The 24,287-nt window shown below is 51.8% G+C and overlaps 1 protein-coding gene across 15 annotated transcripts in view; it reads right to left on the reverse strand.

Moving 5' to 3' along the window:
• DENND1A (DENN domain containing 1A) overlaps positions 1–24,287 on the reverse strand; it is a 512,085-nt gene that overhangs the window by 71,802 nt on the left and 415,996 nt on the right. The gene's annotated exons all lie outside the window — the stretch shown is intronic.

Genomic DNA, 24,287 nt, shown 5'->3' on the forward strand with positions numbered 1-24,287 from the left:
CAAGATTGAGCCATTCAAACATTTAAAAAACGCCCACTATGTGCCAGGATCTATATTAGAGGAATATAAACATGAATAAAACACATTTCCTGTAAGTAATACTACTATCAGTTGAGGGGTGGGGAGTAGCCGAAGGTGGAGATGATCCAAGAATGGCAGGATGTTATGTTTACAGACATTACTCAAAGTAGCCAAAAAGCCAGAAGCAACCCAAAGGTCTGCAGGTGAATGGATATACGTACAACGAAATATCATTCAGCCTTAAAAGGGAAAGAATTTCTGGCACATTCCATAATATGTTTGAACCTTTAAAACATCACGTTAAATAAAACAAGCCAAGAACAAACGGACAAATACTGTCTGATTCTACGTATATCTAGAGTAGTCAACTTCCTGAGGACAGAAAGTAGAAAGATGGTTGCCAGAGGCTGGATGGGGAGAGATGGGGGGCTGGTTAACAGGACTTTCCTCTTTGCAAGATGAAAAAAGTTCCAGAAATGGATGGTGGTGATGGCCGCACAACAATATGAATGTGCTTAACGCCACTGAACTGTACATTTAACAATGGTTATTGTGGTGAATTTTATGTTATGTGTGTTTTACTATAATTAGAATTTTTTTAATCTATAAAAAAGACAGAATGTTTATAATTGTGGAAGCTGGGTAATGGGTATGTGGGAGTTCATTTACTTTGCATAAATTTGAAGTTTTCCATAATAAAAAGTCCAAAAGAAAAGTTCCTATTATCAAGGAATTCCGTCTAGTTCAGGCAACTAAAAACCACAATACAGTGTGAAAACTGGCGTACCTGAGGGCTGGTTATTTTTGAATACTGCCGGGCAGGCAGGGGGTATAGGCACTTAAAAAAAAAAACAAACCTTAAAAAAAATTTTTTTTTTGATCCAGTTAATGTAACACAACACAGTGGAGAGAGAACGTGTCTTAGAATCAGAAAGACCTGGTCTCGATCTGTGACTCTGACCACACTAGTTATGTGATGTCAGGGGACTTTCATCCCTCACCTGTGACACTTAATCAAGCCTGGTCCATCAATGTGGAAGGTGACAACAAATTACAGCAAGTAGGTTTTCCACAAATAACCATTTTCTTTCTTTCTTTCTTTTTTAATGTTTAATTTTTGAGACAGAGACAGAGCGTGAGTAGGGGACGGACAGAGAAAGAGGGAGACACAGAATCCGAAGCAGGCTCCAGGCTCCAAGCCATTAGCACAGACCCCCACGCATGGCTCGAACTCACGAACCGTGAGATCATGACCTGAGCTGAAGTCAGACGCTCAACCGGACTGAGCCACCCAGGCACCCCAATAACCATTTTCTTAAGGGCAGAGATTGGGTTTTACCAGGGCTGTCAACATAATGTGGGGGACACAGTGCAACAAGAATATGCAGGGGGGCGCCTGGGTGGCGCAGTCGGTTAAGCGTCCGACTTCAGCCAGGTCACGATCTTGCGGTCCGCGAGTTCGAGCCCCGCGTCGGGCTCTGGGCTGATGGCTCAGAGCCTGGAGCCTGTTTCCGATTCTGTGTCTCCCTCTCTCTCTGCCCCTCCCCCGTTCATGCTCTGTCTCTCTGTCTCAAAAATAAATAAACGTTGAAAAAAAAAAACAAAAAACAAGAATATGCAGGAAAAAAACGTGCTGTTAAGTCTCTAAGCGCCATGCTAAAACATAAGGCTTTTTCTTTCTTTCATGGTTTCTTTCTAGGCCCATAATGGTGCTTTTTAAGTTTACTATTTAATGTCATTCTATGTAAAGAAAAAATAAAAATTTAAATTATTAGCATGATTGCTAATATTAGCGATTATTAGCTAATAATATAGCTAATTATTAGCATTATTGCTCAACTTTATACTGTGCAATGTGCCAGTTTTAAATGCTAACACGTGGGATCGTATTTCCTAACTCACAAATGCATTTGTGTTTTGTTCTTATCAGCCAGTGGAAATGCTGCACAAAACTAATTAAATGTTTTTATTTCAATTCCTGATATACACACGTTCTACTAACACTCTGCCTTCCGCTGACTGATGAGAAAGGAAGAGGAACTATGGTTGCTCCATCTTTTCCTTTCCTTCTTGGTCATCATTTTCACGGTAAGTAGGCGGCTAATACCGCGTGAATGGGAAATGCGATCATTTGAGGTTCTTACAACAGCACTGCCTTCTGCTGGCGTTGAAACAAGTTTCAGTTCTAACATAGAACGTGGCTCTCTTGGGGCTGCCGGCGCCCCTCCTTCTCGGTTGTGGACATGACAGCTTTACCTTGTCAGTGCTTTGAGTCTCGCCGAACCCCCAGACCCTGTGGGTCCACTGGGACTGTGTGCGTGGGGCTCCGAGAAGTTCTATGTGGCTGGGATGGCAAGACTCCGGGGAGGAAATCTGTGCAGGCCTTCTCTGCTCATGTACACGCTCCATCCTGGATGGATGCCCCCTCGGGCTACTTTTACCGAACACAAGTTTGAAGGTAAAATTATTAAGCGTTTCAAGATGGTGGCAGACAAGCATAAAAGTGGGCACAGGCCTGACACTTCTCCCCTTTCCCTTTACGGGATAAATACTCAGTAGGGGCTCTGGAGGTTGACCTCTGTTTGCCATCTGACTTAGTAACAGCAGCCTAGAATAGCTTCAAGCAAGTTTGTGGGCCCATGGAAGTGGGGTTTCTAAACTCGTGCGCAGGATGCTTCCCCAGCTGGATATTCTGGCTACGACATCCTGTCTACTTCATCCACACACTCATCTCCTGCCCCAGAGACTCTGGACTGCCCGCCACACCCAACCTCTCCCCGCAAACGCACTCCTCTGGCTTCCTTCTTCACTTTACGTCCTCTGAGAACCTTGCCTGATGCCTTCAGGGGGAGAGAAGCCCTCAGTTCCACCCGCCGCCTCCACACCAACGCCACCTGGGCCAGCCGACACCCCCAACGCGCTGCAGGCTCCCCGGAGGGCGGGCTACCCTCAGGACCGGGCATGCGGCGTCAGCTGCACGAAGAGGCAGGCAGGGGAGTGGGACATGGAGCCGGGTTCCAGTCCCGGCTCTGCCCTGTGTGCAAATGATGCAGATGACAGCAGCTCTCAGATCCTCACTCTCCCGCCAGCCTCAGGGGGGGTGCCGGGGGTTACACTGGGAAGGATGCAGTGCTGTGGTCAATTGTGCTCGACCCTGGCCACGCACTGGAATCACCCGGGGTGCCTTTCAAATCCCCATGCCACAGGGCCACGGTTTGTTTTTTTTTTAAACAACTTTTTATTTTTTTATTTTTTAAAATTTTTTTAATGTTTATTTTTGAGACAGAGACAGAGCATGAATGGGGGAGGGGCAGAGAGAGAGGGAGACACAGAATCGGAAGCAGGCTCCAGGCTCTGAGCCATCAGCCCAGAGCCTGACGCGGGGCTCGAACTCACGGACCGTGAGATCGTGACCTGAGCTGAAGTCGGACGCTCAACCGACTGAGCCACCCAGGCGCCCCTAAACAACTTTTTAACGTTTATTTATTTTTGAGAGAGAGAGACAGAGTGTGAGTGGGGGAGGGGCAAAGAGAGAGGGAGACGCAGAAGCTGAAGCAGGCTGCAGGTTCTGAGCTGTCAGCACAGAGCCCGACGTGGGGCTCAAACCCACAAACCGCGAGATCATGACCTGAGCCGAAGTCAGACGCTTAACTGAGTCACCCAGGCACCATTACGAGGCCGCAGTTCCTAAAACTCTCCAGGACTCCAACGTACCCGAGGCGGATAATCACTGCTGTAGGTACAAGAGACTAGCACTGCGCCTAGCCCAATCAACATTCAGTTTTTAAAATGTACGAATGAGGAAAATCGGAAAATCTGGCCCCATTTATCACCAGCAGTCCCAACCTGGTTGCATCTTGTTTCAATACCTCCACGTTCCTAATAAAACACCCGAGTCCCTGGCTAAAGTGCAGCACAGCCAGGAACCCTGTTCTGAAGTGTGCAAAGGGGGCTTCCACAGCCCCTGGCGGGTAACTAGTACTACCCCACAGGCCACGCTGGGAATCTCACGCTGAGCCCCCTGCCCAGGACCATGGTGCCACTCCCAGAGCTGGGTCCCAGGGGCCGCTCTTCACACGGTCCGCTGTGGCGGCTGCCAAGAAACCAGGGTGAGTTCCCAGCCAACACAGGAAAGGCTTAGCGTGGTGTCTCGCCTAGAGAATACCGAACCCTTCCTGGAGGCAGAGGAGGAGGGGTGGGGAGGCAGGGTTAGAGTACGATAATTTCAGGTTAGCCACAGCAGCCACGAGTCCAGGAGAAGGGGGCCCAGGTCGGCCGAGCTCTCGCCGTGGGCCTACCTGACCCTCACCCTGACCGAATCCTCACCAGAGCTCACAAACGTTTATACAGGCCTCCCATTCCACAGATGAGGAACGGACGCCCACACGGGTGAAGTGTTTTTGCTTGAGGTCCTCCCGGGGTGGGTGGGTCCGAAGGACTCCCAAGTCCACACACGCTCTCCCCTCACCAAGGTGGGCCTGGCAGGGTGGGTGCGACACGGCTACAGTCGGACGGCTCAGGCTGGCCCGGGCTGAGCCACGGTCTGGGGTGACGGGACCGAGATAGCTTTGTGAACCATTTGTGCGGCGGTCCAGGCACGCCAGGGGCAGACTCCCAGCCTGGGCCCCTGTCACTGTAACAAGCCCTAAACAAAGAATCAATGTGTCCCTGGGAGGCCGCCTCGCCATTCGGATGATTTAAGTCAGGGGGAATGTGGGTGCCCAACAAGAGCTCCTCTGCTGATTTGCACGGGGCAGGGGCTGCCGGGATGACAGCATTTGCCCGTCCCGGCCAGCCGCTCTGGTATTGACAGAAGCCCCCACACACACACTCGCTAGATTACAGTAAAGACATTCAAATCACAGGCGCGTCGGCCCACGCCTGGCTCCTCTGTGCCAGCAGCCCCTTCCTTCTGCATTAACCGAGACAAACAGGGAGAAGTCAGGAAATTCTGATTAGCACGGGAACGGCAGATGAGCGGGGAGGCCTGTGGAAGCTGAGGCACAATGAAGAGGGTCTCCGTGCATACTGGCTTAAGATTTGCTTTCCGTAAGAAATGCAGATGGGAATCGGCTCTACTAGGAAAGCAGGTGCAGTGATTAAAACCAGCTCCCGCTTACTGAGCGCTGCCCCCCGTGCTAGGTGGTTTCACATGCATTATCTCACTTACTGTTCCCGGCAAGCCCGCGAGGTTAGGTGGAGGTATGATCTCCATTTTACAGACAAGGATATTGAGGCTCCCGTAGCCGAGTGCAGAGCCAGAGTGGGAAGCAAAGTCACACGATGGCATTTGACCAAGCAGCCGCCCGCGGGGGGTGCTCTGGCAGTTTAAAGAGATAGATCAGAGGGCGGCGAGGAAGAGAGCGGGCTTCGGAGAATCGAGCGTGTTCTGGCTCCACGATGGGCTTGCGGAAGCCATCTCACCACCTGGAGCCCCCGTCTGCTTCCCGATACGCGGGGAATGATACCTGCCGCGCGCTCTAACCACCCAGTCCCATTATGGTGGCAGGTCCAAGAACGGTGCCCGGCTGGAAGTGAGAGAAAGCTGGTGGCCGTCCCCATGCTGCAGGAGAGCGAAAGCTCCCCTCCCCGGTACGGACCCTGCACCGGACATGCCGAGATCACGGTGTCAAACTCCTGTTCGCTCAGCCATCTTGGCCACACCAGACTTTGCCTGTCACTGAGAGCCAGATTCTGGGTTTAACACAGTGACGGTCACATCCCTAAGTCCCAGGAAAGGAGGTGCTAAACTGATTGGAGAAGAGGGTTTCGGCTTCCTGAGAGCGAGGAGAAGACGACTTCAGGGAGCATACTGCAGAGAGGGTGGCCTTGAAGGCCTGCTGGGTCCCCGGGACAGAAGACAGTGGGCCTGAAAGTGACCGGCAGGAAGGCTAACAGTAGTTGTAGACGCAGGAAAATGGGGGACTCGTGGGTCATGAGGCTAAAGGACATGGAGATAAAACTGAGGAAGCACAAATAAGTCTGTGGGAAGGAAAAATCCCAAGCCTCTGAGGTGAGTGCTGCCCGCCAGTCCCCAGGGCCCTCTGGGTGGTCCTCCGGAGCAGCACTGCCCGCACTCTGAGTTCTCGGGCTCACTCGCTGCTTCGCTCAGGATCACCCCTCTCCCGAAGGTCACTGATCCAGGCCCGATCTCTGGTGCCTGGTGGGGGCTCGTGCCCAGGCAGCTTCGGCAGCGAGCTTTTAGCCATGAACGAGCGGCAGCAATGTGAAGGCGAAATAACCCAAGAGGCGTCAAAACACCCAACTCGGCCTTGATTCCTTTTCTTTGCTCAGGTCTCAGTGTCTTCATCTGTAAAATGGGAAGGTACAGAGCTGGGAACGGAGAACGAACTCGAGTGGGAAGGACGGCTCCACTTACTGCATCTGGAATGTGGTGGATAGCCTACCCCCTCTGAGGCCATTTTCTCATTCATAAAATGGAGGAGATACTTCCCCGCAGGGCTGCGTGGGATCAGCAAGTGATTCACATAAACCGCTTGGCTCGGGGCTTGACCTCTAGAGGGGCTGAACGTTTATCAGTCTTCTGCCCCAAATAATGACGGTTCTCCGCCCAAAACACGCTTTCAGCCTCGTTTCAGGGCATGGGACGTGCACTGCCTGCCCAGGACACGTGTGGGGGTTGCTGGAGTCAAGACCATGACTCAGAGCAAGGAGAAGAGGCACCACCACCACCAAAGCTGCCGTCTGCCACCGACCAGGCCCAGCAGGCACAGGCTAACTGTGGTTGAGGGTTGGACCTGAATAACCCTATTAAGAGAGGCTCTTTTATCCCTCATCTTACAGAGAGAGGGGATGTGACTTGCCCAAGGCCACAGAGCTGGGGAAAGCCAGAACTGTACTTGAAGTCAATTCTGTCTGACCCCAAAGCCCAGGCACACTCTTCCCATGACACCCCAAGGCACTCTGAGCATGCTCAGTTGCCCATATTTTTTTTCTCCTTCGGGTTTCTGGGGATTTCAAGATACAGGTGATTTCCCACACAAAAATGTCCTTTTCCACATAGTGCAGCCCCAGTCCAAGGAGTCCGGCGTCTCTAGGTGGGGATTATGTGTGGTCAGGGGACTCAAAAGAGGCTCAGTGCAGCCCAGAGCTCCACGAATGGGGAAGCCAGTGAGCCTCTGTGAGCATCACTTTCCTCATCTGTAAATTGGGGATATTACCTATGTCCTATTGAGAGTTTTGAAATGATACAGTATTTGTCAAGGTGACACTACTGAGTAGCACACAGCAGGTGCTTAATGGAGGTTGAAGTCCTAACAGCTCTTTCAGATGCCCTGTGAGAGCTGGGTGTTACATTTGTTGGGACCTTTTTTTTTTTTTAGGTTTATTTATTTTTTTGAGAGAGAGAGTAGGGGAGGGGCAGAGAGACAGGGAGAGAGAGACAACCCCAAGCAGGCTCCGTGCTCATGGCACAGTGCTTGATGTGGGGCTCAAACTCACAAAACATGAGATCATGACCTGAGCCAAAGTTGGACGCTTACCCGACTGAGCCACCCAGCCGCCTCTTGTCGGGAACTTCTGTACCTTTCACTCGACAAAAACTTGTGACAGGGGTGCTGAGACAGCACTGCCAGGTGGCTCTGTTGGGCGGGGGTTGGGGGGTGTCCAAGAAAGGCCACATGGGGAAAGAGGTGCCGTAAAAATTGAGGAGCAGGGACTCACTGGATGGAAAAGCAGAGGACAGCGTGAGCAGGAGTGGGGCTGTGACAAGGCCCCGTGACGGGGCACAGTGAGAGCTGGTGTCCTCGGGCTGGAGGGGCACATCACAGGTGGGACAAGTGAGATGCTGACACTCTCCTTCTTCACTTGGGGGCATCTTCACTGAGAAGCGGGGGATGCCGGACCCCGGAACACCCACATGCTTGGCATATGCCGGGAGCTGCTGCCCGAGCAACCCACCCGGCCCTGAACCGAGCCTCCTGTGTCCAAAGAGCAGACCTCATCCACAGGGACGACTACCGAAGGGGCTTCGTTTACTCGGAGCCTCGCCCCTGAAAGCACCCCCTGTAGGCCTGGCCGCTGCAATGGCCACCACGTCACGCCCCCTTCCCAGCTCTCAGCGCCTGCACGTCCAGGCGGGGTGCGGAGTCGGAGAGATGCGCTCCGAGCAGCGTGGCCCTGTGCGGCACGTCAACCGCGGCTCCAAGCCTCCTCAAATGCCCTGCACTCCCGCAACACAGAGCCGGCCGTCCAGACTGGTCGGTGACTCCCGCCTCCGCACGCGCTGTGCCCTCTACCAGGAGGGCCTCCTGCTTTCTCAGGCTGCAGAAGTCCCCCTCATCCTTCAAGCCTTAACTTGGGGACGGCTGCCCCGGACGCACCGCCTCGCCTCCCTCCTGCCTGGGCTCGGGTTTAGGTGTCCCTGCTCCGGGGTCCACAGCTCCTGTGCTCACCTCCACCCTGGGACTCGCAGCCGTATCTGCACTGCCCGTCTGCCCGTCAGTTCCCTCGCTAGATGGCGGGCTCCTCGACGGTGCGGGCAGCGGCTTATTTGTCTCTGCCATCGCCGGTTCCTAGCACGGGGCCCGGGTCAGCGCAGACAATCCCGTGCTTGTTGGATGAATTATTCACCACAGACAAGGCAACAGGAGCATTTCTGAGGAAGAGGCCAACGGGGTAGAGAGCAAGACAGACAGACTGAGGACGGGAAGAAGAGGGCTGGCGGGAGGGAGGAAGGGAGAAGAGAGAGCGCGGTGTGTGCGCGAGGAGGGGCCGAGGAGGGAGGCGGGAGGCCGGGAACACCGTCTAATTAGACCACATGTGCAGAACAGCATCTGGCTCAAAGCACAGCAGTTTCCACCGCTCCTGGAGTTGTCGTGGAGACAACCACATGACCAGCCTGGAGCGGAGACTCAGGGGCAGCAATCCAGATGCACTCGTAACATATTCTGACAGAGAGCAGATGGGCAGCTATTTGCAGGGCCAAAAAATGCCAACTCCGCTCCCCTCCAGACCTGCGTGCCCTCACTGATCATTTTCATCTTGTAAAGTCATTCTCATCTGCCCTGGAACCACCAGTTCCGCCCATGTAGGAATCAGTGTGAAAGCTGCTATTTTTGTAGTTCTCCGACCATCACAACTTCCGGCCTGCTCCTATGGGTGAGGAAATGTCACCGCCTTTAACGGGGGGGATGCTCGACGGCTGGGCTCCACTTGCCATCGGCTCCGCCCCCCCACCCCTATCTCTTTCTCGATGGAAAGTGTCTAAATTCCTCGCTCTTTGGGCCCTACAGAACAGATCCAGACCTGGGAGCAACGTTGTGTGAGTGTGCAGAAAACACGAGCTTTGAGGCGGAGCACTGGCCGGCCAGGTATTCACCTTGGGTATGCACTCGGTCCCTCTGAGCTCAGTTTACTTCTCTGTGAAACGGGCCTCTGTAACACCTACTTTCAGAAGACTATTACAAGGATTAAATAATTACAGAAGATCCCTGAAAATTATAAAACTCTACATACCTTTTTTTACTGGGATAAAATTTCTTCACAAACCTCAAAAATTTTAAGTAGAAAGACTTACCAGCAGAGTCCTAGGAAAATGACAAAATCTTAGGCTCTGTATGAAACCATACTTTTTTTGCCCACATGTGTGGCAAATGTCTCTCATTAAGGTCTCCGCTGAAGTGAGAAAACACCTCGTGTTGGAGAGTCAAGCTGGGTTTGAATTCTGGCTCTGACACTTAGCGATGTGATCTTGAGCATGTAACTTAAAACTCTGTACAGCCTCAGTTTCTTCATCTACAAAATGGGAATAATCATTCTTATCTCCCGTGAGCTAATTCCACTTGCAAGAATTAATTGGGATGATATATGCAAACTGCCCAGCACGTAGTAGGCACTCGGTAAATGTCAGTTCCATTTTCCTTCTCTATTGGCTGTGTAGTCTTGGGGAAACACTCGTCTTTTCCGAGCCTCGGTGTCCTCTTCCGGAAGAGGAGGACAAGAGGACCTACCTTGTCATGTTGCTGTTGTGTGGCTTAAAGGGAAGAATGAACATAAATCCAGCCGTGAGCATCCAGCAAGCGACTGTTGCTGTGATCCCCCCTCACCCTTACTGGAGAAATCCTCCACCCTTTTGGGAAAAAATCATGTCTTTTATGTGGGTCCAGCCCGGGGCACGGATGCCACACGGTCGCAAGAGAAATGCATTTCATTTCTGATGTTGGGGAAGCAGAGTGAAGGAAGGACCCCGAGCGGAGGTGTGGGTGGCCCTGGGCGCACATCAGGACAGCTGTCCACCCAGGCCCCCTGGCCTGCTGCCCGAGTGCCGTGCAGCAGGCTCGTGCAGGTGCAGGGAGGCTTATTTATAAAGCACGCAGGGCTTCCCGCTGCCTCGTGCTCGCCTGCCATCACAGGTGTGGGGAAGGCCCAGCTAAAAATACTGCTAACGTGGGTTTAATGTCGCCCAGCAGAGACTAATGATTGTTTTAAGTAAATATTAATTATAAGAGTCACCCAGATAGAGTGCTGGAGTTGTGTAAATATTCCCGCATCTACATATGCAGATGAAGAGACCATTTGGGGGAGACAACTTCTTATACACCTCCTCCAACGAGTTAATTCACGGCTGGTGGACTCTAAATATTTGGGGGCGGCTTGGTTAAACTATCTGGGCAGGGTCTTGATGTGCCTGATATAGGGATTCCCTTATTTGAGAGATGATCTTCTCCAGACCAAATAGCTGATTCGGGTCTGCTGGACCCTTTACATGAGAACTTGTCACAATGGAATGCAGAACCCAGATGTGGTTCAAGGTCCAGCAGTCTGAGACGGTGTTCTGGGTCTAGGGCTTGCTAGCCGTGACCCCTTGGGCATGCTCCCCTCCGTCCCCGAGTCTCAGTTTCCACACCTGTATGGGAAGCTAACTTTGATCAGTGGTTCCTACATCTGGTATCACAAGGAGACTCACCTAGGGAGGTTTTTAATGCAGATTCCTGGGCCACGGTTCAGACCTTTGCAAAGCTGCTTAGATGGTTCTAATGTGTTTGGGAACCTGGGGGGTGGGGGTGGTAGGTATAACAGTAATAAGAGTAACAAACACCTGTGCGTTCTCTGTGCCAGGTACCTAAGCGTTTTACATACACCCACTCATGTAATCCTCGTTAACAACCCCGCGATGTAGATAATGCTGCTGTCCCACTTTACAAATGGGAGACTGAGGCACAGAAATGTAAGGCGACTTCCCTGGGTTCACACAGGCAGGATTCACCCCGGGTAGTCTGGCTCTGGTCTGTGCCTGACCTAGACTGTAAGCACCACAAGGGCAGGGGCTCTGCTCCTCTTTTTTCGTCACCATATCCCCGGTGCCCAGGGCAGAATCTTCCGGAGTAGGTAGTGGACATATTCATTAAACACGTAGGCACTTTTACATAGGCTGTATCGCACACTATCCCAAGGAAGCTGGGATCACATCCCTGCATTTTCAGATGAAATTGAGGGCTGGACAGCGCATTAAGCAACTTGAGGCCATTTCACAGTGAGGGTGGGACTGGGATTTGAGGCCAAGCCTGGCTCACTCCTTCATCTCCTGCCATAGCCTAGTGGGACATGGTGGCAAATTCCTGGCTCCATGAGATGGATGTAAGGATTAAATGGACATGAGACGCCGTTATAGACTAAACTGCTTTTCAAATCCTTCTGATTGATGGCCTCGGTTTCTCCCAAGGTGGTTAGCTTCAAAGACAAGGGGGCTCAATGAACATTTGTTAACTGACTATAAACATACCAATTGTGACTATGACCCCACATCGTTCTTGGGAAAGAGCAGGTTCTCAGAGTCTTTTATATCCTGGGCTCTTTCACTGGGACATGTGGACAATAACAGTCCTAGGTGAGGCCAAGGCCACCGGTCAGTGCCCCAGATGCTGACTTACTAGAACCTGTACTCATGACCTTTCAGCTCCTGACCTCTGTGCCCCAGGTCCCTTCTGTGATAGACAATGTTAAGAGAGGAGGGTGGGACTATATCTGACCCAGCAGAACTTGGGACAGACCAAGCCCAGATAACCAAACTCCAACTAGCTCTGCAGAAATCCATTGTGAAAACCCAAACCTCCCTTTTACAGTTGCATTATTGAGTCTTCCCAAGGCTTTTGGACATCGTCAATGGGATGTGCATCCAGGGGATGGGCGGAAGTCTGAAGTCTGTGCCTGGGGGCACCACGGTGGCTGTGACTTCCAGCCATTTCCTTGCCTGAGGCTAGTCCATGAAATAAGGACAGCCTGGCTCCCAGGAAATGGCGGGCTTGTCCTAACACCAAGGCTAGCAGGTGTCTTGTCTTTGGGAATATCAAATCACCACGACTGTCCTCCTTTCCTTGATGATGATGATGATGATGATAGCAACAATTTACTGAGTGTGTCTGCTATTCATAAAAAGTATTTATTATAATTAGAGATATACATGTTCAATTGTTTAAAGGGCTGATATCTGAACTAACTTTAAAATGCAGTGATTAATGGACAGATAAGTCTATACAAAGTGAGCGGAGTAAAATGTTAATGGTACAGTCTAGATGGTAGGCATGAGAATGTTCGCTGTAAAACTCCCACAAGGGGACACGGAATATCAGACTTTGGAGGGGTGAGGGTGGTAGCAGGATGTGCTGTTCTATAGTCAACTTGTCCTGATGAGACTCCAACCATGACACCGTGTCATCTAATTTACTGCTCATCTAGTGACAGGAGGTATTACAAGTGAGTTATAAATGAAAAACTATCGTACATCTACTGTGAGCCAGGCACTGTTTAAGCAGCGGGCTAGTAATGGCTAAACCAGTCAGGGTCCCTCCCCTGAAAGAGGTGGGGAGATCTCTCTCGCTCTCTCATGTGGGCACATACACAAATGTACATGTGAAAGGAACATGGAGGCATCTACCCTCTTTTTACAGCTCCAGAAACAAAGCTCTGAAAGGTCAAGGGACTTGCCCAAGACCATGTAATGAGGAGGTGGGGGTGTGGGGTTCACATCTAGGCATGTCTGAGTCTAAGGTCTGGGTTCTTTACTGTTGCCTGCTACCTTTCAAAAGGCCACTACCATCATCAAATCTCATTTTTTTTTTTAATATTTATTTTCTATTTCTGAGAGAGAGTGTGTGCATGGGGGGGGGGGGGGACAGAGGATCTAAAGTGGGCTCTGCAATGACAGTAGAGAGCCCGATGTGGGGCTTGAACCTACAAACCACAAGATCCTGACCTGAGAAGTCGGATGCTTAACTAACTGAGCCACCCAGGCACCCCAAATCTCATTTGCTCTTGATGAGAGGAGCTACACGGAAGAGCAGCATCCCAAGGTCACTGCCAAATTTCCAGTCCTTTTCAACCTTGCCCCTCATCAGACTAAGTCCCAGCACACCAGCAATTAACAGTTTGCATTCTTTTCCCTTTCACCCAAAGGGAAACCTTTCGGCTTTTAAGGTGGCTTCCCAATCATTACTGCATTTAATCCTCACGTGACCCTAAAAGATGGCTCTGGAATTCCTGTGGTAGTTAGCAACCCATCTGAACTGTGACAGGCTGTCTGCTCAGGCCTCCACTTCCCTCTGCCCCAGGGTTCCTGGGGGCTGGTCAGTCTGGAGCATCTGGATGAGAGCTGCCCCGACAGTTCCAGGCCTTTCACTGCCCACTGGGTCTGTCTGCCTCACCGGGACCCCAACGGCCTCTTGCCAATAACTTCTCTACAGGGACCAAAGGATTCTCCCTCTTGCTCTGGTCGTACATCGGGAGCCTCCCACTTCTTCCTTTAGAAAGTAACTGCAGGGTAATCTGTGGTCCGGCCAAACACTTCAAGAGTCAAAACCATTTCAAGAACCCTCGGAAAGAGATTTTACCTAGTAATGATGAGGAGAAGGCAAGTGTCAGCTGAACTAGTCTTACTAGCAATTCATTCCCTGTGTCGGGATAGACCAACGCAACACAATACAGCAACAATAAAAGCCAGCTGGTAACTTGGCTATTAGGAACAAAGCTGTTTTAAGAGAAACACAAGATAAGAGATTTTCTGCTGCAAGGCCACCTTCTTTACATTCTAAAAGCTCTGATCTCCTGAGCCCTCCCTCTGACCTTGTCAGGCCGCCCCGGTTGGTTCGAGGGTCTCCTCATCAACCCTGGACTTTGCTTCTAGGCTCTCTCCACCCAATGTTGTTGCAGCGCTACCCCGAGGGATCTTCCCAAAGGGAATGTGATCACGTCACACATGCCTAAAGCCCACACTGTTCCTTGCTGTCTTTGTGGGGGCTCCAAGGCTCTTGGTTGGCCTGCGAGCCCCCCAGAGGCCTCTCCAGCCGTATTTCCTAACACCTCCCCCTGCAAACCAGACCCAGACATCTCAGTCACCGCACATTGCCTACAGCTTCGGGTACAGGACACCGTTTCAGACCTTCCTGCTTCTCCCTTTGCCTGGAATGTCCTTTCCTCCCTTCACAAGGCTAACCCCCCAAGCCGTCCCTGTCCCCACGGCCTCCCCACTGTGGAACATCCTCTGGGCTCCCGTGAAACCCGAGCCTGTCTCCACCACATGACATATAGTTACCTGCTTACCCACTGGCCTCCCTCTTGAGGACGCAAGCTCTTTACGGATAGAGAATATCGGTTTGCGATACCTTTCTGAGCGCGCAGCGGCACTGACTACCTGCGTGTTGAATGACTGAATGAACTAAGCATCCACAATCCTGTATGGGAGCGAGTCCCAGGAAATGAAGTTGATTTCTGAGAAGTAAAAGAATACCAAGATAGTTCGAAACAGACCTGCGCTATCCCAGAATTCTTCCTGAAGCAGACGGTGTCACAGCAAGGCTGCAATTATAGACGTGTGCACACACATGCACACATTGTTTAAAAAAATTCATAGAATGCACTTAACGCTGACTTTTTTTCCTATTGGAAACCTGTTTACAATCTTGTCCACTGTCAGTCTTAAATGTCACTTTTCAGAGAGATGGCTGCTGCCAGGAGAAATTTATTTTCAAATTGAATCACAGCATGTTCATGCAGAGAAGCGCCTCTTTTGAATCTCCAAATTGGAGGGAATTCAGGGAAGAGAAAGCGAGGTGATTAGAATCTGCAGAGGCTGATTCAGAAGGAAAAATTATGAGGCTAAAATATGCATGGGTGAGCTAAACAGCAGTTATTAGTTGGTGGAGACAGTGAAGGCAGGATGGCAGCTACCTAGAAACCTACAGGAGCAGCGACGATGCACAGAAAGAAGTGGCAGTGGGGGAGGGGGGAACGAAATGGCGGGGAGAAGCCTAAGCCACAGGAAGCGCACGTTTACCGAATGCCTGCCTGTGCCGGGTGCTACGGAAGATGGCTTCACGCATGTAGCCTCTGCCCCCCTAGGTGTCATTATTCCCACCGTGAAGGTGAAGACACTGTGGGTCTGAGAGGTTAAGAAACCCAAATAAGGAAACGGTAGGTCAGGTTCCGCCAGCCATGCTGCCACCAGCTAGTGACCAAGAAAGGGTTTGCCGTAGGCATCGCTGTCCCGGCTATTTGCCATATGTGGGGGGATCAAGGAAGGCTTCCTGGAGGAGGAATGCTTGAACTGAATCTGATTACGCTCCTCTGTCCCTGCTCAGAAAAGAGTTGTTAGCTTTTAAGAAAGTGGGTCTCATCTCAGCAAAGCCTCATGAGCCGACTGCCACCCCCCCCCCCCCCCCCCCCCCCCCCCCCCCCCGGTGTCATGAGATTTTGAACACACCTGTCCTCCATGGCGGATTCTGTGCCCCTGCTGAACCAGTGTGGCCGGCACCTGTGAGCAAAGCGAGCTTGGGCCTGTCTGAACCTAGCTATCTCCCCTGGCAACTGGAGCTGATGCCGCCAACCTCAGGGGGACGCCGCCGGGACCGAAAGCGCTGGTGTGTGGCATCGGCTCAGTATGTAGGTCACCGTTATGTACTCATCCTTCAGGACCCGACTCAAAGGACTCTGCCTTCCCAAGTTTACGGGGTGGTCCTTGCCTTTCGCTCATCGATTCAGCCAGGAGTTGCCAGGGTCCTGCTGGGCTCTCACGGTCAGCTACCTGAGGGTAGTAGTCAAGCAACCTCGCACGGTGCAATTCCCACCTGGGGTAATGGCTTTGAAGGAGTTCCTGCCGCTGGCAGAGCATATGCCAGGGTGCCAAGATCCGGTCTGGCCCAGAGGCAGCAGAAGATGCTCCCGGGGGAGCGACGGGTGTGCTGACAGAGGAAGGCACGCAGGACCTCCCCCAGCCTCGGTGGGGTGGAGGGGCGCAAAGGAGCCGAGAACAGGGCCAAACCAGCTGGAATACAGAAACCGAGGGGCAAGGGCGTGAGTCAGGGCGGGGAGGCAGGCTGGGCCCACATCACGCAGGCCCTTCTAGGCCAAGATGTTTTAAAGCGACGGGGAAGCCCTAAAGCTTGGGGGTGAAGGGGGAGGAGTAGATATTTGCACTTCGGGTCATTCTGGCCCCCGGAATGTGTCTGCCAAAGAGGCACAGTGGAAGCAAGGCGCCCGCTGAGATGCCGCCAGGGGAATGCAGGTGAGAGACGCGGAAGCGAGGGGGCAGGAATGGAAACGGAGGGACTCAAGAGCTATTTCAGGAGGTCAGAGTTGACACGGACTGGCACGGCCTAGATCCGGCAGATGGACCATCCACCCTACCAGGCCGAGGGCCCTGGAGAGGCGGGTGGGACCAGGTGAGAGCCCCGGCGCTCCCCTCCTTCCCGAGAGCCCAGCAGAGGCCCCGAGCAGGGGCTGTCGTGCTCACTGCTAAATCCCCGACCCTGAGGGCAGGGCCTGGCACGCAGAAAGTGCTCTCCCACTGCTGACTGTATGGACCAGGGGCTAGCGAGCCGCTCCAAGGCTAGCAGCTGGGCCCTTCCGCCCGGCTGCCTGATGACCCCTCACGGCAGTCCCCAGGGACCCAGGAAACAAGCTCCAAGCAGAGCAAAGCGTGTGCCTTGCATGCTTGCCTCTGTGTGCAGACCATCTCTGTCCGGAAAGGATTGCCAGCCCGGTCCCGGGGGTGCTTCCAGGTGCCCTGGTTCTTGTCTGACCGAATGCTTGCACACTCAGTTTGCCAGAGTCTGTCCCGCACTCCATCTGTCACGAAGCAGGCGCCCCGAGTTGATCGGCGTCACGTTCCGGGCGGCCGAGGGAGGGCATTCTGGGGTGGCTCGGGCTCTGAGGTGGGACGGGCTGGGCTGAGGATTTCTGCCGTTCACTCTCCGTGGGACAGTGGGAAAGTTTTCAGCCCTCCCAGCCTCAGCTTGGCGTTTGTAAAATGGGGATAACACAACCTACCTCACAGAGTTGTCGTGCGGGGCAGATTTTATGCAAAGCACCTGACTTGGGGCCAGACATGTAACAGAGGCTCAGTGGTTGGGGGCTGTCACTACTGTCCTTGAGACATGGCTTTGTTTTTATAAAAAAAGGTTCATTCTCTCTCTCCTGGGACTATACAGCAAACTGGTTAGTGTCGCCTAGTGCACGTGCTCACTGCATGTAAGCTGTTAGATGTTCTCTTTATTCGTCTTAAAGTTCGTCTAAATTGGTCAGAGTGACTTGGCTGTGCTGAGTTGGCTGCTCTGGTTTTTGGGAAGCCTGTGTGCCTGTCCTCAGAGTTTCTTACTCAGCATCCAAAGAGCCCATGCCAGGAAACTCTCTGTTTGCACTCCAAGACGTTTAGTAAGCCCCCATCTAGCAGGCCACACAGTGAAGACAGACAGTTGGACTCCGCGGGCCCACGGGTCTGGGTTTGAATCCCACCCCCCACTACCCAGGGTGGGGCAGCCCAGGGCAACCCTCTCACGCGGGTGCAAAGGGCTGTGGCGAGGACTTGACCCTCAAATCCCAGCGTCCTCTCATCCATCAGAGCACGAGCAGAGGGAGATCCACCCAGGGATCCCTCCAGCCAGCCCTCACGCACCGTCCCTCCGCTGCCTTAAATCTTTCAGTGGATGTCCTACCTTCAGGCTGGGAGTACCTCTGTTTGCCAGCATTGACCGCAAACCTACTTTAAAAGCCATGCTAGGTACTGGGGAGGGTGCGGGGACACGGACAGAAGTCCAAAGTCTTCACCCTGCATCGCAGGGCTTCTTGCTCTAGTCCCGGTCTCCCCTTCCCGCTTTGCTGCCCCATAGCCTGACCCCCTCCCCCCCAACCCTCGACTTAAGCCGTATTAAAGGCTGGCAGGTCTGTGGATGCACGGGGCGTGCTCTCACTTCTGAGTCTTGCTCGGGTTCTTTCTGCTTGGGTAGTCCTTCGATGGTCATCCACCTGCCCGTAACTCAGCCTGGTCCCAGGTTCACAGCACGAGCTCGCGTCCACCGTGGCCCCCCACGGCGTGGCGTGGCATGAAACGGAGGCCCCGGGTGAGAGTGGGGAGTACACTGGCCATAGAGGTCAGAACAACTGTCCACGTAGTTTCCTGCCTGTCGTCTCACTAGACTCTGAGCTCCCTGAGGGCAAAAGCTGTGCCTCCGCCATCTAGAGACGACCCATGTGAGTGGTGGAGCCTGGTGTGCTTGAAATGAGCAGCTGTGAGGTCTTGGGGAAATGTGTCTCTTTAAATCAAAAGGCTTCTTGGTGTGGAGAGAGTTAAAATCTGCTCATGCTTATAAACAAGCCCCATCTCCGCTCAGCACTATCACTGGGTGTGAGTCACAAGGCTTAGCAGGTGTGGGCAATAATTAAAGGCTTCAGCAATCTACCTGGGCAAGGTATTTTTGCCTCTTATTCCAAAGAGGAAACTCTCTCTATGGAGAGCAGAGGAGCTCATTAATGAGACTAATTAGGTGTAAAGGGGGTAGAGGCTGGCATCAGCTGCAGCTTGGAGGAGCTAATCATTAAGCTCTGTAATCTCCACTGAACACAAGCAGATCAGGCTCAGGGGCTGCGAGCAGGGCTCCCACACCTGAGTACCTGACCACAGGCTTTGGAGAGGCTGAAGGGCCTTAGCTCTCCCCCCGCCATGCTCCGCCAGGAGACGCACCACAGACGCACCACAGACACAGACACACACACACACAGACACACACACACACACACAGACAGCATGGGGTCAGCTTCCAGGGAAAGGAGCCAGACCATCCAAGGAGATGCCTCCCTCTTAGTGTTCACTTATCTTTGAGGAGCATGTACCGGAAGCTGCGCATTGGGTTTTTACCACAAGCTTTCCTGAACCTAAGGAATGGATCAAAGGATCTCCCTCTTGGCTTCCACATGTGGAAGATAAAACCCTCATGCCTCGATTTCCGGATTTTCTAGCCACCACGAATGTTTAGCTAGCACTGGGCACATTTCTCTTTCTGGATCTACCTCCTCCCTGGCCTGTGAGCTCAGTGACCCGCGGACAGGGGAGTGATTCCCCCTGGGATCTTCAGTGACCGGCCTCCCAAGAAATCATCAATACGGTGGATGTGCGCGGGGTGGCAGGGAGAGAAGGGATGGAGGGGTTCTGGCACTGCCTCTTTTCTCAGCTCTGTGGTGGCTGTGGTCAAGTCACAAACGGGCCCTAATTCCCTCATCTGTAAAAGGAGCATAAGAAAATCCGGCCCAAGAGCATTTTAAAAAAATAATAAATAAACCGCTTGTAAAAGTAGTTCACTTACAATTATCGCGTGTTTAAAACTTCCGTAAAAGGAGAGAGGGGCAGATCATGACGGAAGGGGGAAAATAATTCCAATACAGCCCCCACACTGGGCTTGAGTTAGCCAAAGGGCAGGGCGTCCTCGGGCAAGGTCACAGGAGCGGAGAGACTTACACCTGGGAAACCGGGATCTGGATGCTGGCGCCGGGGAGGGTCTGCACTGCTTTTGTTTTTGTTTTTTTAATTTTATTTATTTATTTATTTTTTTAATGTTATTTTTGAGAAAGAGAAAAACAGAGTGTGGGTAGGGGAAGGGCAGAGAGAGAGTGGAGACACAGAACCCGAGGCAGGCTCCAGGCTCTGAGCTGTCAGCACAGAGCCCGATGCGGAACTTGAACTCACAGACCGCGAGATCATGACCTGAGCTGAAGCTGGACGTTTAACCAACTGAGCCACCCAGGCGCCCCTATGTCTGCACTGTTTACAGAGTTCACTTGCCATGGCTTTTGGGCCCTGCCACCAGCCCGCCCAGGAGGCTTCGCATCTCAGCAACATGCCCTCAGAGACTCCTGGGAGGCAGGGAAGGAGGCAGCTTGGCAACCTGTCTCCCCCATGAGATCCACTCCACAGAGCACGCCCCACTGATCTTCTACACCTGCAGCCATGTCCAACGGGAGCTCTCAGAAAGTCCTACCAACAGAGCCACAAGGGTCCAGCTAACAAACTCTGAGGGTCACTTTGCTGGTGATGTCCTCCTTGTCCTTAGAGCCTCAGCTCCGACGCAAGTACCTCGGTGAAGCCCTCCATGATAACCACTTCTCCCTCCGCCCCACCACTGACCTGCTGTCCGGATGCTTCGTTCCCACATTTGTCTCTTCATTCCCATGTGAACGGAAAGTAGCAAAATCCCCTTTTCTGGCCGGGGTTCATCTTGCCAACCCACACCCAGCCAACGGGTGGGCATGTGACCCTGGCCTGACCAATGTAAGGACCCCATCCTCTGGTCACAGTGATTGGTTCAGGGGGGCCCAGATGTGGCCAAGCTGGGCCAAGCAGGCTCCTATGAATGTGCATGCCTCACTTCAAGCTCTACAGACCCCCTCATGCCTCTATCAAAAAGCAAGAGAATGTTTGAAAATAAAAACTGACGGGAAAAGAAGAGCCAAACAGTGGTCAGTGAGAGATTAGCCAACATCACGGGAGCTCCTGAATCCAGCCTGCTCATAGTAAGAGAAGCCTGGGACTTCTCAGTCACATGAGCCAAGAAATTCTCCCTCCTGCCTTTTCTGCCCAAGTTAGGCTGGACTTCTATCATCTACAACTGAGAGAGGCCAAGCCAGAGTTTAACCAGGTCTAGGGCCGTTTCAGTCTGCCCGCAGGTATGTTTTTCTTCCCTCCTCAATCTCACTGCTGCTACTGTCCTAAATTAGAACAGTCTCCATGGTCATTTCTACCCCCCTCCTGTCTTTTCATTATAAGCCAAAGTCTCAGTTCTTGATATGAGGCAAACAAGGACATGGCAGGGCCCAAGGCTGCTTTCAGATCAATGCCTGTGGCCCCCAAATGGCTCTCCTGGGTGCAGATGTCCTGTGGACACTTTCTGGCCCCACATGCTCCTTATAAAGGCCCCTGTTTGTTTCTCAAAGTTTGTTTGTTTGTTTTTGCCCGAAGATCCCTTAGAATGTTTTCCATCATTTTCTTGGTCTGAACAAAAATCACAAAAACATAAATATACACAATATCCTGTAATATCAATGGCTTTCAAATAATTGGGAAAAAGAGGAGGGAGGGGGAACCAAAGATCTGCCCATTGAACAGTATGAAGCACTCTGAAAGCAAATGCTGATATGTTTGCAGCCTTTATGTTGTAACGGATGTATCATAACCCCCTTTTACAGATGTAGAAACTGAGGCTTGAAGAGTGTTAAGTTGCTTTCTATCACGCTTCTTGGCAAATGCGTCCTCCTCCCCTCTCGAGGCCCAGCTCCAGTAGTGTCTCCCACGTGAACTAAAGCCTCTGTCCTGGAATTCCAGCAAAGTCCCCAGTTCCTCCATCCGGCGGTTACCACAGGGTATCCCTCCCGTCGGTTACAGGTGCGCCTCTACCATTAGACAAGATCTCAAGGCAGAGACTGGATTTCACTCAGCTCCACATTCTATCCACCAGCACAGGGCTTGGCCCAGGGCAGGGTTGCAATGAGTGTTTGCTGAAGGAAAGAAATGGATGAGGGAGTCGTGATCTGAACCCTGCTGGTTCAAATGTAAGCCAGCCAGGGCTTCCCCTCCCCCAGCTGCCTCTGTGACTGCCAGCACCTCTGAGCCTCCCTCTTGTTCTCCCCAGAGGGAGTCAGGCTGGGTAGTAGAAGTGGTTACAAGACCAGAGGGAGCACGGACAATGGTAATAAATATGTAAAACCCAGAATTCATTACATCCAGCTAATTCTAAATGCAAAGGACACCACGTCTTCTGAGACGGACCCCAATGAAGGAGTCTGGTTTGCAGCGGTTTGAAGAGTGGACCAGAATTGTTTGGTCCGACTCAAGAAATCATGCTCTTCTTGCTGGGCAAGATATTCACAAGGCTCTCCATCTACCACCCCCCACCCCCCACAAGCCTGCCTCAGTTTTAGTTCTCTAAGGGACCCTCCCTATGGTCCTGGAGAGGCCTTGTCCCCTGATGGTGCTGGACTAGTGACCCTCGTGGCAAGAACTTCAAAATCTTTTATTTATTTATTTTAGGGTTTATGTATTTTTGAGACAGAGCACCAGCGAGGGAAGGGCAGAGAGAGAGGGAGACACAGAATCAGCTCTGAGCCGTCAGCACAGAGCCCGACACAGGGCTCGAACTCACGAACCTGCGAGATCATGACCTGAGCTGAAGTTGGACACCCAACCGACTGAGCCACCTGGGCGCCCCAAGAACTTCAAAATCTTTAAAGCAGAGGATGTAGTTTTCTTAAAGAGACGGTGTTACCGAGAGATGTCTGCTTACACAAAGTAAGTTCTGTCCTCCCGGAGGGGGGGATGCTTCATAAACTAGAAATAAAGTGAGTGTCCCTCATGCAGTGCACTTGAAAACAGGCACCTTTGTGTGGTGCCTGCCTTCTTCTTCTTCAGCCCCAAAGAAAGGGAGAAAGGGCCTGCCAAGCCACCCAGGAAAAACAGCTAATGCTTACAATTCGGCCAGGCAGGAGGTCTGCAAATGCTCCTCTCTGGCCTCCCACACTCAAAACATTTGTTAGAGTAAAGGCTTCAAAGGTAGAAATGGGAAAAAGATTTTCCCTCTGCCCTATAACAGCTGAGAGAATATCTTTCTGTTCCCTCTGCGATGCTTGCGTGCGAGTGCACACGCGCGCACACACACACACGCACACACAAACCACGTGCACACAGCTGCAGAAGAGAACCAAAAGTACACGCCTAGCTAGAAAGGAGGGGACTGGGCTTGAGACTGCAGATGAAGGTCACGCCAAACCATGTGATCTAAAGTCAGAGGCTCAATTCCTAGTTCCAAAAAATATGAAGACTAAAGGAGATTAAGACAGAGGGCGTGGGGGGCACCCGGGTGGCTCAGTCGGCTAAGTGTACCGCTCTTGAATTTGGCTCAGGTCATGATCTCGTGGTTCATGGGATGGAGCCCCACCTCGGGCTCCACGCTGACAGTGCAGACCCTGCTTGGGATTCTTCCTCCCTCTCTCTGCCCCTCCCCTGCTCTCACTCTCTCAAGATAAATAAACTTAAAAGAAAAACAAGACACACAGTGTGGGTAGAAGTGCTCATTGAACTGCCAGCACCGCGGTGGGTACACAAAGGACATGCTCCCATGGACGAATCCTGGCCCTTGCTGGATTACACTGACTGGGTCTTCATCACCAACTATACGAAAGACTTGAGGCCCCTATTCCTCCTCCACTAAGTCTCGAGGCTTCTTCCCTGTTGACTCTGCCTTAGCGGCATGAGCTCCAAATAAAGTTCTCCACCTGCCTGTGGTACCGAAGGCCCCGGTTAAATCATGTATTATTATTATTTTTTAACACAAAGGTGAAGTTCAGACCTTACCAGTCATTAACACTTTAGTGAAAAGGAGTCCATCCATTTGGTGTCTAAAACCAGAAGAAGTCATACCATATTTTGTGTTCCCATTCTTAATAGGGGGTAAGTCAGCTTGGGGGTGAGACTGGGTGGGAGAAGAGGAGGCTACTTTAGATACAACACAGGCTGGTATTCATGAGACATCTGGAAAAACCCAGTCTTCGTGTGGGCAGAATGGACAAACATGGGCTGAACAACCACAGCTGGATAATGGGTTTGTAGCTGTTGTTAAAACTGCTGGCCAATGTGCTTGGCGGGCAGTAGAACTCTCTACTTTGTTCTAATCTCGACCAACATCATCGATAGTGACTTAAAAACATAGAAAATGCTGATCAGATCTGTAAAGGAGCTGGTGACAGTAAGGATTAAAAAAATTCTCAGGAGACTGGAACCATGGGCTGAAACTAACAAGTTGAGATGTATCTGGGACAAATGTAAATTTCTACACTTAGGTTCAAAAAAATCAACTCTAGATATACTAGTCAAGGCTGACCTGTTTTAAAAGCAGTTTATATGGTAGGTGTAAAAGAGGCAGAATTTTATGTTTGGTATGTGTTCAGCAATGGCCCACGTGTGATACGGTTCAAAAAAAGAATAATGCAACCCG

This window comes from Leopardus geoffroyi, chromosome D4 (genome assembly GCF_018350155.1).
Source record: "Leopardus geoffroyi isolate Oge1 chromosome D4, O.geoffroyi_Oge1_pat1.0, whole genome shotgun sequence".
Taxonomy (NCBI): Eukaryota; Metazoa; Chordata; class Mammalia; order Carnivora; family Felidae; genus Leopardus; species Leopardus geoffroyi.